The sequence below is a fragment of the Bombina bombina genome, chromosome 4 (genome assembly GCF_027579735.1).
Source record: "Bombina bombina isolate aBomBom1 chromosome 4, aBomBom1.pri, whole genome shotgun sequence".
Lineage (NCBI taxonomy): Eukaryota > Metazoa > Chordata > Amphibia > Anura > Bombinatoridae > Bombina > Bombina bombina.
This window is the reverse complement of record NC_069502.1, coordinates 831,675,219-831,687,846: the sequence shown is the minus strand read 5'-3', so window position 1 is coordinate 831,687,846 and position 12,628 is coordinate 831,675,219.

Sequence of the window (12,628 nt, the reverse complement as noted above, 5' to 3'; positions counted from 1 at the left end):
CCTCAAGCAGTATTTGTACTCCGAAACTTAAGTGTCCCTCGAATTTTTACCCTATTCACAGCAGGGGCCCACTTATAGAAAAATATCAGAGGAGAGTAGAAAGTGATCTAACTAACTTGTTCTACTGACAAAAGAAACCCACAAACAATCTATCTAAAATTGAAAGGGAAGCCCTAGAGAAATTGAGTTCTAATACAGAGTTAGTGATCCGTGCCGCAGACAAAGGGGGTTCAGTGGTGGTGATGACCAGAGAGAATTTTGTCGCTGAGGCCCTGAGGCAGCTCACAAATCCACATGATTATAAGGTGTTGTCTTCAAACCCCACTAGGCTTTTTAGCAAAAAATTGAGGGATTTGGTGGATGATGGGCTGCACCAGGGCTTGATTAATAAAGATACAAGCAATTACTTACTTGTCTCCCACCCATCAATACCTGTATTTAATCACCTCCCCAAGGAGCATAAGTCTATTGACAATGTAGTTGGCAGACCAATTGTCAGCGGCATAGGATCACTTCTTGAACATCTCTCCGAGTGGCTAGATTTCATTTTGCAACCAATGGTATTGGACCTTTGGTGTAATGTGCAGGATTCCAAGAATATTCTCAGCTTAGTCTCTGGGATCAAATGGAGTATGGACTATAAATGGCTCACAGTTGATGTGAAAGCACTGTACTCCTCGATTCAACATGACAGGGGTTTGCTGGCACTCGCCTTCTACTTGGAAAAGGACTACAAGGTAATCCTGAGGGTAACAGAATTTTTGTTACATCATAACTACTTCGAGTTTGAGGGGTTTTTCTACCTCCAGGTGTGTGGTACTGCTATGGGGGCAACATTTGCCCCCTCCTACAACAAACTCTTTATGGGGTGGTGGGAGCAGGAACACATATTTGGGGGTGGGAACCCCTTCGGCTCGAAGATAGTTATGTACAAAAGATTTATAGATGATCTTTTGTTCATCTGGAAAGGTGATCAGAGTGATATACAGACCTTTGTACAATATTTAAACACAAATGATCTAGGGATTAGTTTCACTTTTGAACGGGACCCCAGTAGTATTAACTATTTGGATCTAACATTAAGTGGCATATGCAGGCAGCCCATCTCTACTTCATTTTACAGAAAACCTATCTCAGGCAATGCCCTTCTACATGCTTCGAGTTGTCATCCAGAAAGCGTCTTTAAGGGCATTGCCAAGGGGCAGTTTATTCGCTTAAAGCGAAATTGCTCAGAGGACATGAAATTTCAACATGAATCAGCAGTACTTTCCGAAAGATTAGAGGAAAGAGGCTATCGCAAGATTGTAATTGACTCTGCTAAAAAGTCAGTAAGCAAAATAAACAGGTCTGATTTACTCAGAAACAAAGATAACTCAGCTCTTAAACAGGGCTTTGGGCAGGACAATACTATGTTTATTACAGAGTACTCTGAACAGTACAATCAAATTTGTGACATAATTAGGAAACATTACCCAATTCTGAGAGCTGACGATGGGCTGGCTAATTTAACAAACAAAGATTGCAAGTTTGCCTATAAGAGAAGTAGGATAATTGGAAACTTTGTGGCACCTACCAAACTTCACTCCACAAGACAGAGTAATTCATCGTGATGGTCCTCTGTGGGGATGTACAAATGCCACAAAAGCTCATGTGTGGCCTGTGAAAAAGTGGAAACAGGAGTTGTGTTCAGATCTTCAGTTACAGGGCAGACTTATTTCAGGCGTTCATGTCTTAATTGTAGATCCATTTTTGTTGTGTACATGATCAATTGTGTAGCATGTAACAAACAGTATGTAGGTCTCACAACACGCGAGGTGAGAACCAGAATCAGGGAGTACTCTGAACAGTACAATCAAATTTGTGACATAATTAGGAAACATTACCCAATTCTGAGAGCTGACGATGGGCTGGCTGTTACAAACTGCTGTTTGTAACTGGCCCTTTAAATGGAAAATTTCCCTGCTTCCCTGGATTTTGGAGAAGCCTATTTGCCAGCCTCCTTCCACATGACTATGGCCCCTGGAAGATTGTGCCCCTGAGGACATATTGACTTTTGTTGGGTGTGTGTGGCCCTTTAAGAACCGTCTGGGGACATATTGTGACTTTGGTGAACAATGCCCCTTTAAGACTATGTCCCCAGACCTGTGAAATGACTTGTCCCTGGCTTTCTCCCACTTGGTTCAGTTTCATTGTGTGCCATTAAGTGCTATGTGACAGACCCTTCGGTCAGAACTACAGAGATAACTTTGTTCAGCTTCAAGAAGCATTCTAAATACAAGTTTGCTGGGATCAGCTCTAATTAAGTTTAGTGATAAACTTTCCCATTGTCTAATCAGACTTCTAGTAGTGATAAGGTGGACTGCATTGTTTTATTGTGTGTAAAATGTTATCTGCTGAAGTAATGTTGTGGCCTGTCAAAGGGAGTGTCTCTCTATCTAATATCAAATGTGTGATGGGGGATTTTATGCCTCCCCCTGAGAGTGTCCTGTTTGCATGTAACCTCAATAAAAAGCAGGCTGTGTGCTCCAGCACATCAGACCTATGTTGACCCTCTAACTTGAAGCTTTGACTCATGTTTGTAGGATACAGCTTATAATCACTACAGGGATTGCTATGCTCTTCATACTCCCTTAGCTACAGGGATTGCTACAGAAGGAAGAGGTTCACCTACTGGAGCCTGGTCATAGGTCCAGGGCGCAGAGCTGACGGCGAGATACCAGCCCAGCAGCGGTGGTTCATAGAGTCTGCATTACTTATGGTGGCTACGCAGCAGTTATAGAGTCTACGGTGCTGCTGCTCCTTTGGTGAGCGCTAGGAGCATCCTTTTCTACGGTCCAACTTCCAGCCAGCCTGGAGGCAACCGTAACATTTGGCGGCAGCGGTGGGATCGCGTCCTAGCGCAAGGAGCAGCACCACAACAGCACTGGTATCGTAGGAGAGTAATTGAGGGCAACGCTAGCCACTGCGCAGCGTCCCTACCTACAGCAGCATGGATCTGACAAGACACTGGTCAGAACCTGTGAAGAGCACCTCAACCTGATCCGTCGCTATGAGGGAGCTGATTTTGTTCCAGAGGTAAAGAGACGGCTAGTCCGATATGGTCCAGACCCTGCACAGGAGGTAGTCAGTCGCCTCATCCGGGAATTGGCTACTGAGAACGAAGCGGCACGAGCCTTTGAGCGCCAACTGTGGAGTTTGAGGGTATGGACACCTGGTCTCTCTCCCCAGCCGCAGCATGTTCCACAGGGAGAGGAGAGCAGCGACCTCCCTCCCCAGCGGCAGTATACTGTGCAGAGGGAAGAGACAACCGGTCTCCTTCCCCAACCCCAACCAGAGATACCAGAGGCAGCAGGCCTCATAGACTGGTCCTGGGAGGACCCCCAGCAGGCAGGTGGAGATGGGACCGCAGTCTCTCTACCGGCCCTACAGGGATGCTGGGCAGGCGGCCCAGATCCCCAGCGACAGACCCAGCTACAGGGAGGGGAGAGCATCGACCTCCCTCCCCAGCCGGAGTGTGCCTTCCAGGGAGAGGAGACAACCGGTCTCTCTCCCCAGCCGCAGCATGTTCCACAGGAAGCGGAGAGCATCGACCTCCCTTCCCAACGGCCGCCGGAGTATCAGGAGGAGGAGGTAAGCCAATCTCCCCCTCCCCAGCTAACTCCTAACTTGGGCCGAGGGTTAACAGTGGAGATGTTAACCCCCACTGACCCCCACGTTCCCTTTGCCACCGGGCAGGACTATGCCCCAATTCCCCCAGCAGAAGAGCTGGCATCAGGACAGAGTGCTGCTGGCCTCTGCCCTACAGACCTTGTCCTTGTTACAGAACTGGCCTGCAAACCCCTCATCCCAGCAGAAGCGCTGGCACCAGGGCAGAGTGCCGCTGGCCTCTGCCCCCCAAGTACCATCAGCTATTTGCCCAGCTGCGCCAGGAAGGCCGAGGATGCTACACTTTCATCCTACAACCTGGAACTTACAGGCCAGTACTACGTATTGTGGGGGGGGGCTACTTTGCTGCTAACGATTATTTGTGGGTGGGTTGCAAGACTAACTTAGGCACTGACCGGCAGAAGGTCAGGTGCCTGGTTAGTCTCCCTCCAAAAGGGGAGATATGTTACAAACTGCTGTTTGTAACTGGCCCTTTAAATAGAAAATTGCCCTGCTTCCCTGGATTTTGGAGAAGCCTATTTGCCAGCCTCCTTCCACATGACTATGGCCCCTGGAAGATTGTGCCCCTGAGGACATATTGACTTTTGTTGGGTGTGTGTGGCCCTTTAAGAACCGTCTGGGGACATATTGTGACTTTGGTGAACAATGCCCCTTTAAGACTATGTCCCCAGACCTGTGAAATGACTTGTCCCTGGCTTTCTCCCACTTGGTTCAGTTTCATTGTGTGCCATTAAGTGCTATGTGACAGACCCTTCGGTCAGAACTACAGAGATAACTTTGTTCAGCTTCAAGAAGCATTCTAAATACAAGTTTGCTGGGATCAGCTCTAATTAAGTTTAGTGATAAACTTTCCCATTGTCTAATCAGACTTCTAGTAGTGATAAGGTGGACTGCATTGTTTTATTGTGTGTAAAATGTTATCTGCTGAAGTAATGTTGTGGCCTGTCAAAGGGAGTGTCTCTCTATCTAATATCAAATGTGTGATGGGGGATTTTATGCCTCCCCCTGAGAGTGTCCTGTTTGCATGTAACCTCAATAAAAAGCAGGCTGTGTGCTCCAGCACATCAGACCTATGTTGACCCTCTAACTTGAAGCTTTGACTCATGTTTGTAGGATACAGCTTATAATCACTACAGGGATTGCTATGCTCTTCATACTCCCTTAGCTACAGGGATTGCTACAGAAGGAAGAGGTTCACCTACTGGAGCCTGGTCATAGGTCCAGGGCGCAGAGCAGACGGCGAGATACCAGCCCAGCAGCGGTAGTTCATAGAGTCTGCATTACTTATGGTGGCTACGCAGCAGTTATAGAGTCTACGGTGCTGCTGCTCCTTTGGTGAGCGCTAGGAGCATCCTTTTCTACGGTCCAACTTCCAGCCAGCCTGGAGGCAACCGTAACACTGGCTAATTTAACAAACAAAGATTGCAAGTTTGCCTATAAGAGAAGTAGGATAATTGGAAACTTTGTGGCACCTACCAAACTTCACTCCACAAGACAGAGTATTTCATCGTGGTGGTCCTCTGTGGGGATGTACAAATGCCACAAAAGCTCATGTGTGGCCTGTGAAAAAGTGGAAACAGGAGTTGTGTTCAGATCTTCAGTTACAGGGCAGACTTATTTCAGGCGTTCATGTCTTAATTGTAGATCCATTTTTGTTGTGTACATGATCAATTGTGTAGCATGTAACAAACAGTATGTAGGTGACGCGAGGTGAGAACCAGAATCAGGGAGCACCTCTCTAGCATTAAATATGGTATTGCCAGTACTCCATTGGTACAGCACTTTACCCATGAGCACACCAAAAATGACTCTTTCAAGTGATCCTATATAGAGAGTATCTTGCACCCCCCCCCCCCCCAGAGAGGGGGTGATAGGAAAAACTGTTGGGTAAAAGAGAGGTCTTCTGGATTTTTAAGTTAAAAACTAGATTTCCAGAAGGATTCAATTCAGATTATGACTTAATTAATTTTTCTGGCAGTGATTTTCTGACCTCAACCTCTTTAACAGAATACAGTTTTGCAGTAATTTATTCCCATTCCATTGTATTTATGAAAAACATACTAAAAACAAGGCTGCTTTATATATGAAAAAATAAAAAAGGAAAAAACTTTTAAAGAAATCATGTAGCCTTAAAAATAGGGCTGTTTTTGTTGATATTGAAATTTAATTTTTCATTTTAAAAAAAATCCCATTTTTTTCATATATAAAGTATAATTGAAACTGATAAGTGATTAACATTTATGCAATCTTAGGTTCACATCCCATTGAGTGTCCTGATTGTATTTATCCTAACGTAAATTGTTTGAAAAAAGTCAATAGTTAGCAGTAATTCAATTTCATTCTTTTGCATCCATGAAACAAATAAAAAATAGAAGGCATCCTCACAAACGGCTAGATTATGAGTTTTGTGGTAACGGGTGCGTTGCTAACGAGCCTTTATTTTTCAGCGCTCACTTAAAACAACGCTGGTATTACGAGTTTTCTGAATGGCTGCATTAGCCTCAGAAAAGTGAGCGTTGAGCAAAATTTAGTTCCACATCTCACTGTAATACCAGCGTTGCTTGAGTCAGCGGTAAGCTGCTCGTGCACGATTTCCGGCTGAAAAAAACCTAACACCTGCAAAAAAGCAGCGTTCAGCTTCTAATGCAGCCCCATTGTTTCCTATGGGGAAATAAAAATTAAACACCTAACACCCTAACATGAACCCCGAGTCTAAACACTCCTAATCTTACACTTATTATCCCCTAATCTGCCGCCCCGACATCGCTGACACCTACATTATATTATTAACCCCTAATCTGCCACTCCGGACACCGCCGTCACCTACATTATACCTATTAACCCCTAATCTGCTGCCCCTAACATCGCCGACACCTACATTATAGTTATTAACACCTAATCTGCCGCCCCCAACGTCGCCGCCACTTACCTACAATTATTAACCCCTAATCTTCTGCCCCAACGTCGCTGCCACTATAATAAATGTATTAACCCCTAAACCTAATTCTAACCCTAACCCTAACGCCCCCCTAAGTTAAATCTAATTTAAATAAGTATAAATAAAATTACAATTAAATAAATTATTCCTATTTAAAACTAAATTCTTACCTATAAAATAAGCCCTAATATAGCTACAATATAACTAATAGTTACATTGTAGCTATTTTAGGATTTATTTTTATTTTACAGGCAAGTTTGTATTTATTTTAACTAGGTACAATAGTTATTAAATAGTTATTAACTAGTTAATAACTACCTAGCTAAAATAAAGACACATTTACCTGTAAAATAAATCCTAACCTAAGTTACAATTACACCTAACACTACTCTATAAATAAATTAAGAAAATTAAATTAAAGTAATTACAATTAAATTAAATAAACTAAATTACGATAAAAACAAAAACTAAATTACAGAAAATAAAAAAGAAATTACAATTTTTTAAACTAATTACATCTAATCTAATCCCCCTAATAAAATAAAAAATCCCCCCAAAATAATAAAATTCCCTACCCTATACTAAATTACAAATAGCCGTTAAAAGGGCCTTTTGCGGGGCATTGCCCCAAACTAATCAGCTCTTTTCCCTGTAAAAATTTACAACCCACCACCCACACACCCCTACTCTAAAACCCACCCAATCCCCCCCTTAAAAAAACCTAACACTAACCCCCTGAAGATCACCCTACCTTGAGACGTCTTCATCCAGCCGGGCACAAGTGGTCCTCCATACAGCAGAAGTCTTCATCCGATCGGAGCAGAAGAGGTCCTCCAGATGGCAGAAGTCTTCATCCAGGCGGCATCTTCTATCTACCATCATTCTTATCATTCTCGTTAGGACTTTGTTTGAAGAGGATGCTCCACGTCGGCTGGATTGAAGATGGACCCACTCCGCAAGGATGAAGATAGAAGATGCCGTCTGGATGAAGACTTCTGCTGTCTGGAGGACCTCTTCTGCCCCGATCGGATGAAGACTTCTGCCGTATGGAGGACCACTTGGGCCCGGCTGGGTGAAGACGGCTCAAGGTAGGGTGATCTTCAGGGGGTTAGTGTTAGGTTTTTTTTAAGGGGGGATTGGGTGGGTTTTAGAGTAGGGGTGTGTGGGTGGTGGGTTGTAATGTTGTATTTTTTTTTACAGGTAAAAGAGCTGATTACTTTGGGGCAATGCCCCGCAAAAGGCCCTTTTAAGGGCTATTTGTAATTTAGTATAGGGTAGGGAATTTTATTATTTTGGGGGGAATTTTTATTTTATTAGGGGGATTAGATTAGGTGTAATTAGTTTAAAAATTTGTAATTTCTTTTTTATTTTCTGTAATTTAGTTTTAGTTTTTTTCATAATTTAGTTTATTTAATTTAATTGTAATTAGTTTAATTTAATTTAATTAATTAATTTATTTATAGAGTAGTGTTAGGTGTAATTGTAACTTAGGTTAGGATTTATTTTGCAGGTAAATTTGTCTTTATTTTAGCTAGGTAGTTATTAAATAGTATATAACTATTTAATAACTATTCTACCTAGTTAAAATAAATACAAACTTGCCTGTAAAATAAAAATAAATCCTAAAATAGATACAATGTAACTATTAGTTATATTGTAGCTATATTAGGGTTTATTTTATAGGTAAGTATTTAGTTTTAAATAGAAATAATTTATTTAATTGTAGTAATTTTATTTATATTTATTTAAATTATATTTAAGTTAGGGGGGTGTTAGGGTTAGACTTAGGTTTAGGGGTTAATACATTTAATATAGTAGCGGCGACATTGGGTACGGCAGATTAGGGGTTAATAAATGTAGGTAGGTGTCGGTGATGTTAGGGACCGCAGATTAGGGGTTAAGAAAATTTAACTAGTGTTTGCGAGGCGGGAGTGCGGCAGTTTAGGGGTTAATACATTTATTAAAGTGGCAGCGATGTTCGGTCGGCAGATAAGGGGTTAAAAAATTATTATAGTGTTTGCGATGTGGGGGGGGGGGACCTCGGTTTAGGGCTTAATAGGTAGTTTATGGGTGTTAGTGTACTTTTTAGCACTTTAGTTGAGCGTTTTATGGTACGACGTTAGCCCATAAAACTCTTAACTACTGACTTTTAAATGCGGTAGAAGTCTTGACAGGAGAGGGTCTACCGCTCACTTCTTCCAAGAAAATCCCATTAAAAAGATAGGATACGCAATTGACGTAAGGGGATTTGCGGTAGCCTCGAGTCGCGGATGAAAAGTGAGCGGTACACCTGTACCTGTCAGACTCGTAATACCAGCGGGCATTAAAAAGCAGAGTTGGGACCTCTCAACGCTGCTTTTTAAGGCTAACGCAGAACTCGTAATCTAGCCGAAAGTTTTTTCAGAGTCGATGTAGCTCTAACTATAGGGCATACTCTGTTTATATTATAGCTTTGTTTTGAATCTTTTATTTATATACAAGTAAGATAAACCAAACTAAACAAGTTGTTGTAATTATTAGGTTTATATCACATTTGTGCACATGATGTTACTATCTTATTGACTGAATAACATAGAGTTCTTGGGCTAATCTGCTGTGGTTGAAAAAAAAAAAACACTTGTCAATATAAATGTACTTATGTGCTAATTAAAATATCCATTGACCAATAGGAGGCAGCTTAGGGTTTTATAAGTATTTCCTAGGGCAAAGTTCATCAGCTTTGACTATGGCTCTAAGCTGAAACGCGTCACCTGTTTGCTTTGCTGACCTCCCTATTTTACTATATGGCCTGGTATCCTGGCTTTTTTAATGAGTGTTCAAATAAAATTTGTTTATTTTAAACTTTATCTCCTGGCTGGTGCTCCTTTACTCTGTGCTTCAACAAATACATTAGCCTTTCCTCCACCACTATATTCCTAGGGTTAAGTGCTTTATATGAAGACAATTTCTGTCTGAACACTGAACAGTGATAACCCAAGACTATTTGATAACTTATTGGTAGGAGTTTGCAGCGGCCTAGCTTTTACAAATGTTATGTTTGTCATTGTGGTAACAACACTAACCTAGGTCTTATTAGACTTCCCTCACTTTCTGTGTATCCATGCTGAAATTCTGCCTAGCCACATTAGAGCTGCCTTTTACTACTTATACCTATGTATGACACCAGTTTCATTACATAGTAATATAAATATGTAGGTTCTGTCCTAACAATATATGTCTATTGATAGCAATCCTCCTCCCTTTCCCTTCATTTGAAGGGGCGCTGCTCGCGGCCAGAGTGGTGTGTTTTACTATTGTTCACAACCTGAGGATCCTATCTCTATACAGCTGTATATAAGGCTACATCTGTGTAACTCTCCATGTCTCAGTGACGTGCAGTGACGTCAGAGACTGGTGAGGCAGTGGCAGGATACACCTTCATTCTTTTGTTATCCTTTGTTGAAGAAATAGCAATGCACATGGGTCAGCCAATCACATGAGGTATCTATGTGCAGCCACCAATCAGCAGCTACTGAGCATATTTAGATATGATTTTCAACAAAGGACATCAAAATAATGAAGAAAATTAGATATTAGATGTAAATTGGAAAGTTATTTAAATTTGCATATGGGTTTCATGTCCCTTTAAATGGTGTCTTGGAAAACTGGTCAACTTAGTAAACATCTGATTTTAGTTTAAAGGATTGTAACAGAAACTCTTGCCAGATAACACAATGCTTGCTCTGATTATGAGATCTAGAAATCCATGCCCATTAAAATATGTTTAAAACATACTTTTTACTTTAATGCTGCAAATTATGCTTATAGATTCTTTCATTACATAAGGGATGAGAGTCAGAGGGGGAGGAAGAGAGACAGAGAGAGAAAGAGACCATGGGGGAGAACAACACATAAGGAGAGAGATGGATAGATAGAGAGAGACACACACACACACACACACAAGGGGGGGGGAGAGGGACCACAGCATTTTAAAGTAATAAAACAGCAGAGCTACAGAGAGTTCAGAAAATTAGTCTATAATTTAGTGTGAAGTACAGAGGCAAGCTGCTAAGTTAGTGGGTGTAAAGTTTGAGTAAACAAAATACAAAAACGATCCTTTGCTGTAAAAGAGTAAAAAAACACTAAACCACATTCATTAAATTATCATTTTCACTAACAGAATCCCTATCAGTAAAATCTTACTTTAATAAGATGTGGGTGAAACACTGCTCTCTGTGCCTCTCTCCTGCTCTGTAAGGATTCAGGAAGTGACAGTGGCACATTCCACTGCACTTAGAGGGGAAGTACAGAACTCTCTTTTTCACTTTAGCAAAGCTGGCAGCTTCACAGGACAGCAACAAAATATATGAAAGTTGTTTTTTTCCGTTTTTGTTTTATATGATTTAACATCCAGCCCCAACCCTATGTTCCACTTACTAATGCCTCTCGCTGGATTGGTTCAGCCCAAATAGGACTGCCTCAAATAAGCAGTTAATGGGCCATGCAATGATCTTAACCACTTGCATCCAGTAGATGGTGCAGCATGTTGTGTAATGGTGGGCAGACCTGCTTGTGCCTCTTCATTGCACAACATATAGCTGTGAGAAAAAAAAATGCTGGGAAAAAAAATTACAATTTTTTTTTAAAGCCAATAAAAAAAAAAAAATATTTTTGCCCATATGAGAGGTGAAGCACTGCCTCACCTGCCTCTAGTGACTGCACAGCATGTGTGCTCCATGACATAAAGCTTTATAGACAGGGAGCTTACGCTGCTTTTAGGATTTAGGATATTTTGCTCATTTACAACCTATTAGGGGATGGTCAGCTATAATTCAACTAAAAACCATACAACCAAGTTAAATCCTAATATAAAATCCAAGTGCGCATTTATTTAAACTAATTATTAAAAAAGAGGTTTATTTTGAGGCGCAAAAGCAGTCTCCTCTATTCCATGATTACATTCACTACCAGCTTTATTTTGCTTATATATGAGGCCCAAGAGTGGCGTTTAGAGCACATTAGAAGGTTTACATTTAATTTGGCAAATCACTAATGTATACTGGAGTTGTCTGCTAACGTTTATTTTTCCTTCTGGATTGTCTGTATACATTTAATATTGTAATGTCATTCATTGTATTTTGTTTGCCTATATGACTCAATAAAAAAATAAAAATAAACATAAACAAAAAAAATCCTAGTTCTTTTTTTTCTTCTTGATGTAATTAGTGAATTGTATTAATCGTGGATGTTGGGAGATAAAAAGCTCTATAAGTATCTGGGGGGAATCAGACAAACATCCAAATACTATAGTATAGGAAGAATCCAGAGCACTTCAGGGGTAAAAGTGAAATTTAACTTTGATTCAAGGTACTTAAATGCAAATAGCAAATATAAATATGCTCTAAGTGTGGACAAAGCTTGTAGAGGACTGTTAGAGGGTAGTCGTTATATTGTACCAAGTTAAAGGAGGGATATGGCCATATAGCTAGTATACAAGATATAGTGGTGATGTTTTGAGCACATAGGGTAAATAACCCCTAAGGCATGCCTGCCATAATGAAATAAATGTTCGCTCAAAAAAAATAACATTAATACTCTGAAGACTACTTTTAGAGCACGTATAATGTAAATGTGTAATAAAAGGGTGTGAATAAGATATAAGGAATATAACATTCTACTTCCTAGCTTACATAAATGCATCTTTAGATGTCATAGGATCCAAACTAATTTATAACTCAAGCGTTAGCTGAATGAGGATAACGGCACCTTTTATATAAAAGAGATAAGATCTAACCCCTATAGATACTTGTAAGTTCACAATGAGTTGGAATCTTGAATTATTATCGACTATACATTTTCAGTAGATATGATATAAAACAACCTTGCCATGAGGGTATTGACCCTATACACCAGGACAAAGAAAGATTTGTTAAGCACATGGCGCATAGTAATAAGCACAATAACTCAGTTTCCCTAACAGGTCTTATGTCAGAGGATACAGTATGATTATCATAAAAGCTCTTATATAGAACGCTTCGGTCCACG